This window comes from Heloderma suspectum, chromosome 1, assembly GCF_057233095.1.
Source record: "Heloderma suspectum isolate Gila_16-S chromosome 1, 16-S_ref, whole genome shotgun sequence".
NCBI classification, from domain to species: domain Eukaryota; kingdom Metazoa; phylum Chordata; class Lepidosauria; order Squamata; family Helodermatidae; genus Heloderma; species Heloderma suspectum.
The window spans coordinates 433,166,447-433,173,172 of NC_139458.1; the positions used below are offsets into that span (position 1 = coordinate 433,166,447).

The 6,726-nt window shown below is 46.6% G+C and overlaps 1 long non-coding RNA gene across 1 annotated transcript; it reads right to left on the reverse strand.

Annotated features, from left to right (window-relative positions):
• Positions 1-201: 201 nt before the first annotated feature.
• Positions 202-6,321, reverse strand: LOC146360324 (uncharacterized). The gene is made up of 3 exons (XR_014787002.1): positions 6,120-6,321; positions 1,123-1,185; positions 202-478 (listed from the first exon to the last, which is right to left on the reverse strand). It is a non-coding gene; the product is annotated as an uncharacterized LOC146360324 (long non-coding RNA).
• Positions 6,322-6,726: the final 405 nt, after the last annotated feature.

Consider the following 6,726-nt stretch of genomic DNA (forward strand, 5'->3'; position numbering starts at 1 on the left):
CATGGTCTGGGGACCAGCGAGCAGGGACAGGGGCTGGGTGGAAGTCCAGAGAACCTGGATGGGGGTGAGTTCGCACATCCCTAGACATAACACTCTAACTGAAAAACTGACAAAAAGATCTTGGGAGTTGCGATTTTTGCACCAAATCTTTCGTGTATACCTTGCATACCTACAGAAAATGCCAAGGAAATGAGTCTGAGGGAGGCTGCAGTGAACAGAAGATTTATTGAAAGGAGTGGAACAAATCATTCTTTTCAATGATTGTAGACAATTCTGCCAGGGATTCCATCAGATTGTCTAGTTCTCCGTTAAATGCAGCACTTGAATAGGGCAGGAAATGGACAGTCACTGAATGGCTCCTTGTACACTAAGACTCAGAAAGATTGCCAGTTGCGTGGCAGGCAATATCCAGAATCCTTATAGCATGTGAAGGTCGCAAATCGTGAAGCAACATTTCTGTTTTTTGGGAGTCCATGGTCTGCATAGAAAAAAAGAAGGCAGCGTTCTTGATTCTGTTACTTCTCATCTGGAAAACATAAACACCCCCACTTTTTGGACCAACCCATTAGCCTAGGGGTACACAAACATTAGCCTTCTAATAGCCCATGATCCTGACCAGCATCCTGCTATCACACCACCATTGGCTTCTTTAGGCTCAGGGGAGGGAGGATGACCACCCCTAGTGACCCCATCCAGCATTCCTGCTATGACATCACCATACACAGCGTGGAAGCAGCAATGTCGATGAGCTGGGGGGAATTCAGTGGCGGGGTTAGAAGAATGGAAGTGGCAGAAAATGCATCCAGGGTCTGTAGGCAGCTTATGTGCCCCAGTTTATGCACCCCTGACCTAACCCGATGAGAGTTCTGGAGAACACAAAAACTTCATGGAAAGCCTGCTCTAATGTATCAATATGACATAACTAGGGATGGCATGGGCACCTGATTCAGCCCGGGAATCCGGCAGACCTGATCTTGCCCATACCCCCAAGCCCCAAGCCAGTGTGGTGTAGTGGCAAGAGTGTTGGAGTGGGAGCTGGGAGATCAAGCTTCTAGACCACACTCAGCCATGGAAGCTCACCGGGTGACTTTGGGCCAGTCACACACTCTCAGCCCAACCTACCTCACAGGGTTGTTGTGAGGATAAAATGGAGAGGAGGAGGATAATGCAATCCACCTTGGGTTCCTTGAAAGAGGAAAAAAGGTGGGATATAAATGCAATAAATAAATAAATTTATAATGCAATAAATAAATAAACAACAAACAAACTTGCACAATCTTTTGTGACATTTTAACAACAACAACAACAAAACAACTGCCCAGTTGTGGATTCTGGATATTTGTTTCACGGTGGATGTTTTTATTTTCCTTCCAATGGACTAACGCAGCTGTCTTTAGCTGTCTAAAAGTTGTTTAGCTTTGTTTCCTGTTCGAGTTCCACTTGCTTTTGCTGGGGGATGGAACAAGGAGGAAAGCAATGGCAAGGGTGGGGGGGATGACTTGGTTCAATGAGAAATCAGAATGACATTTTAACTCAGGGGGGATATTAAAATAAAATGTTTCAACCAATTAATTCTAATAGAATTCCCCTTTCCAAAAAACCCCAACTGTATTTTTTTTAATGTGACCCCTCCTCCAGTATTAACCAATAATAGATGGTATTGAATATAGGGGTTTAGAGGGGGAAACAAGATGTAAAGCAATTGATGGTTAGCAAATTGATAATTATGATTGCTTCCATGGTTCAGTAAAGAAATGAGGTTGTATCCAATGGTATCCTTCCACCAACAGAATGGGATCTTTAGCGGAATAGATTACCCCTTCTCCCTGCACCCCGCCCCCATAGCTCAAGTGGAAACTGTCTGGAACAGATTGGGGGCATGTGCAGGGGGGAGTAGAAGAAGAGAACCTTCTCTTGCGCTACTGGAAGTCTGCTCATGTGATGTGGGTTGTCATCTTTGGGAGAGCATTTGGATGAGAGCCTAACCTCTACCTATTTACTACAATCTGGATGCACTGTATATGTTTATTCTTATTGAACTGTGCTTTAACACAAATGATTGTTTTAAACTGGATTGTTAGCCACCACGAGGTTCTTGAAAACATAATTTTAAGGGCTGCAGTATAAAGGAAGGAAGGAAATATGTCTGCAATACTGAATGAGCACAGATCAACCAGCTGACTCAGACAATTACAAGGACTTAATAACATATAAACGATGTTACTGACATAAATAATTTCAAATCAGAAACACATCAGAACTTGACCTCTGGAAATATTCACATTTTGCTTTGTCAGGATCGAATCTTAATGTTGATTGTTAGTTCTTCTTTGCAAAGTTTGTTTTTGTGCAAAGTTTGTTTGTTCTTTGTATTTGCCTGTTTGTCATCCGACTGGCTGGGAAAGATGGAAGGCAAAAGGAGAAGGGGACGGCAGACGATGAGATGGCTAGATGGCATCACCGATGCAATGAATATGAACTTGAGCACACTCTGGGAGAGAGCACAGGACAGGAAGGCCTGGCGTGCTATGGTCCATGGGGTCACGAAGAGTCGGACACGACTTAACAACTGAACAACAGCAACAATCCAACTGAATAAATCTGTATTTGGTGGGGTGGAGTATGCAGTTTATTTCCAAGCTCCCTGTTCCTACAAATGTTTAATTGGAGTAAATCTCACTACATTCAGTGAGATATACTCCCAGGTTTGTGTGTCCATTCACCTGGGACTCCATTCACCTGGGACTCAATTCACATGGCTATGAAAACCCATTGGCCACAATGGGCTTTACTTCCACATAACATTTGCAGGGTACTGGGCTGCAAATATATCAAGTGCTATTGTTCCCCCTGCCATCTGTTTAGTCTTTCTTGGGGTAGAGAGAGAATTGCTTTGGCCACACTGGGTGGGTTCAGAGGCTGCATTTCCCCCCACCCCATGAAAACCCCGCGAAGCCCTTCCCTGCCACCACCAGAAGTGGCAACAACCACCAGAAATGGCTGCTGCGAAAATACCAGCAGTTTGGCAGGCTGTCAAGAGCCCGCTTCTGCAGAGATACAAAGTGTGGGCTCCTCTCATGCCTTGTTTCCCAAGACAATCACTGGCATTTGGAGGGTGGCAGCAGTGGCAGCCGTGATGACCAAGGGACCACACAAATGCCCATGGCAGGCCACATGTTGCCCACCCCTGCTCTAAATAGGAATGGTGCGGGTGCCCAATTGGGTCCAGCGGACTCCCCCCACCTGCACACCCGAGCCACGGCCATCGAACCCCTGTCCCTACTCGAGTCTTCCTGTACTCACCGAGCCAGATGCACTCACTCTGGACCTGTCCGCCAGCGCTGCGAGAGCCGTTTTGTGAAAGAAAATGGCGATCGCGAATATGCACACATCTAGTCTTACGCAAAATAGAACCGTAAATGGCAGATTACAGGCTTACTGTAAGATGATATGTGCGCATGTTAATGATCAGCATTTTCTTTTGCAACATGGCACTTGTAGTGCTCATGGACAGGTCCGGGGGGAGTGCGTGCAGGTTAGAGAGTGGGGGGTGGGGTGGGGCTCAAGCAAGGGCAGGGGCATGAGAGCTGCGTCAGCAGCTCAGTGGATGCCCACAGGACCCGAAATCTGGGGCATCCATCCATCCCTAGCTCTGAGCCTAAAAGTTGTTGTCATGCCAGTGTTCTTATGGGTATGAAATTAAAGAATTTTGTTTTGAGGGAGTTTTATGACACCTTATATGTGTGGGCAGGTGTGCTACTGAAACATTTTCTGGGCTGCTAACTCTTGTTGACTTTACAAGGCTTTCCTTTGCAGACAAGAAAGCCATGGTTCTCAATGTGTAGCTTGACATGGGGTAGAGAGCTATTTGAGTCCCAATGAAGCTCCTGAGTGCACCCCTTACTCCCATATAAGCAAATGGTTGGCATTCACTGCTATGGGGAAATATAAAGTTATATAAAGGGGATAAGTGGCTCAACAACACTACAAGCAAGGAGGATCTTGGAATTGTTGTCGATCACAAATTGAATATGAGCCAACAAAGTGATGTGGCTGCAAAAAAAGGCAAATACTATTTTGGGCTGCATTAATAGAATCATAGCTTCCAAATCCCAGAAGTACTAGTTCCCCTCTACTCAGCACAGGTTAGGCCTCATCTGGAGTACTGTGTTCACTTCTGGGCACCACATTTTAAGAAGGATGCAGACAAACTGGAGAGGGTTCAGAGGAGGGAAGCAAAGATGATCATGGGACTGGAAACAAACCCCTATGTGGAGAAACTGAAAGAACTGGGCATGTTTAGCCTTGAGAAGAGAAGACTGAGGGGAGATAGGATAACGCTGTTCAAGTACTTGAAAGGTTGTCACAGAGAGAAAGGCCAGCATCTCTTCTGGATCATCCCAGAGTGCAAGACACGGAATAATGGGCTCAGGGAAGCCAGATTTAGGCTGAACATTGGGAGAAACGTCCTGACTGTTAGAGCAATAAGACAATAAAACCAGTTACCTAGGGAGGCAGTGGGCTCTCCCACACTGGAGGCATTCAAGACAAGGCTGGACAGCCATCTGTCAGGGATGCTCTGACTTGGATTCCTGCATTGAGCAGGGGGTTGGACTCGATGGTCTTGTAGGCCCCTTCCAACCCTACTATTCTATGATTCTACGAAAGTGCTGCACAGTAGGACATTTCTGTGGTGAATGAAAAACCTGCCTCTGATCCCTTGCACTAGGTGACCCAGTTTTCATTTATAGGGAACCCATGTGGTGAGGTCAAAATGGGGGAGGATGCACAGCCCACGTGTTCCAGGGAACATTGCAAAATACAAGCTCTGCTGGTACATACCACACACACCATAACTACAGGTGATTACCTAGCATCTAATACCGATGAAATATTCACGCATACAGAGCTGGCTGGGAAAAGACATTACACCAAATTAGGCATTACACCAAATGTCTCCCCTCGATCTGGCTCTCTGGTCAGATCTGCCAAAGGAAATATGCAACTTGACATCATCACTGCCCCGTTAGCAGCAGGCAATAAACTGGAGAGAGCAGAGAAATACTGATATGATTCTTATACTAGACACCAGGGACGGTGTGGGTGCCTGACTCAGTCCGGGAGTCTGACAGACCCCTCCCCGCTCGGGCCTCCCAGCTACGTCTGCCAAGCTGCTGCCCCCACTCGCCCCCCACCCCTGAGCTCTCTGAGTTGCTGTTGAGCTCCCGTCATTCCTGTGGCTGCCATTTTGCAAAAAAACTGGCACCTCAGTAACTTCCATCAATCTAATGTTGCGCACATAGAGGCCGTAAAGGCCCTACCTACGCAATACTGCAGGTGTGAATGGGCGATTTATGTCTATAATATCATGTAGATGGGCCTTTATGGCCACCGTGCATGCAACATTAGGCACCTTTTTTTGGGGGGGTGAAATGTTGACTGCAGGGCACCCGAGGACAGCTTACAGTAGGTGAGGGTGGCTCGGTGAGCACGGAGGCCTGCAGCTTAGTGGCTTCCTGGAGGACTTGGATGGGACAGCGTCCATCCACCTCTCCTAGACACTGCCAGAGAGACATGTTGGGGAGAAGCTGCATCAACCATACATAGAATCATAGAATCGTAGGGTTGGAAGGGGCCTACAAGACCATCGAGTCCAACCCCCTCCTCAATGCAGGAAGCCTGATTCTCAGGCAGTCTCCCATCCAAGTACTAACCAGGGCTGGCCCTGCTTAGCTTCCAAGATCAGACAAGATCAGGCACATCCAGCCCTTTGCTCACATCTCCAGTAACATCTAAAGAAGGGCAAAGAGGAATGAGTCCAAGCTATGTCTTTAGGTGCAATTCCAAGACATTTAGTCTCATCCAGCTCAAAAGGTAATGTATCTGAATGCATGAACTAAACCTAATAAGAGCTGGACAATGAACCTGTTTTCCCATTTCCTTCCTATGCGTCTGGACAAGTCCAAGATAATGCACTTACACTCTACCTAAGACTAAACCATCCTGCTTTTGCAGGAGCATGGCTGCCCTGCCCTGTGAACATACTTCCAATTGTAATTCTAGGATTCTTGCATACCCCACAGTACCTGAGGGAAATGTAGTTGTTCAGACCAACTTACCATCTTCTCCATAAGTAGGAAGCTCAATAGCCTTGGACACTTTCACATCATCACCAGGTGGTGGAGTGGGAATGGCCTGGTCCTGGAAAACCAAGAAGGCAACTGCAAAGAGAAAGCAAAGGGTCTTCATGGTCGAATGTTGGCTGCGATCTCAGTGCCAAAGGAAAACAAAGGTTCAAGAGAGTAAATGCTGGAAAGCCTCAAGAAGGGTTTGCAGCGTAACTGGTATTTATACAGTTATTGTTGTGTCAGGCTACCAGGAAATTGGAATTATTTACATCTCTAAGACAAATGCCAAGCTATCAGTTGTCAGCTATCAATTATTGGATGAAACCATTCAAAACTCAGGTTACAGTTCTGCCCAGCCTTTGCTGGGATTAGCATTCTGCTTCATACTTTCTTTGATTTGCTTTGTTTTCCCTACCTGCCGGCAGCTCCAGAGCACCAGCAATACGGCCGCCATTGCCGTGCAGTATCGCTGGCTGAGGCTGGCTCCAGACACAAATGGCATCCATTATGCCATTTGCGGCTGTAAAGCTCTTATATTAAGCTAAATGCAGCCGTAAATGGCTGCATTTAGCTTAAGCTAATGACTTTACGGCCTCAA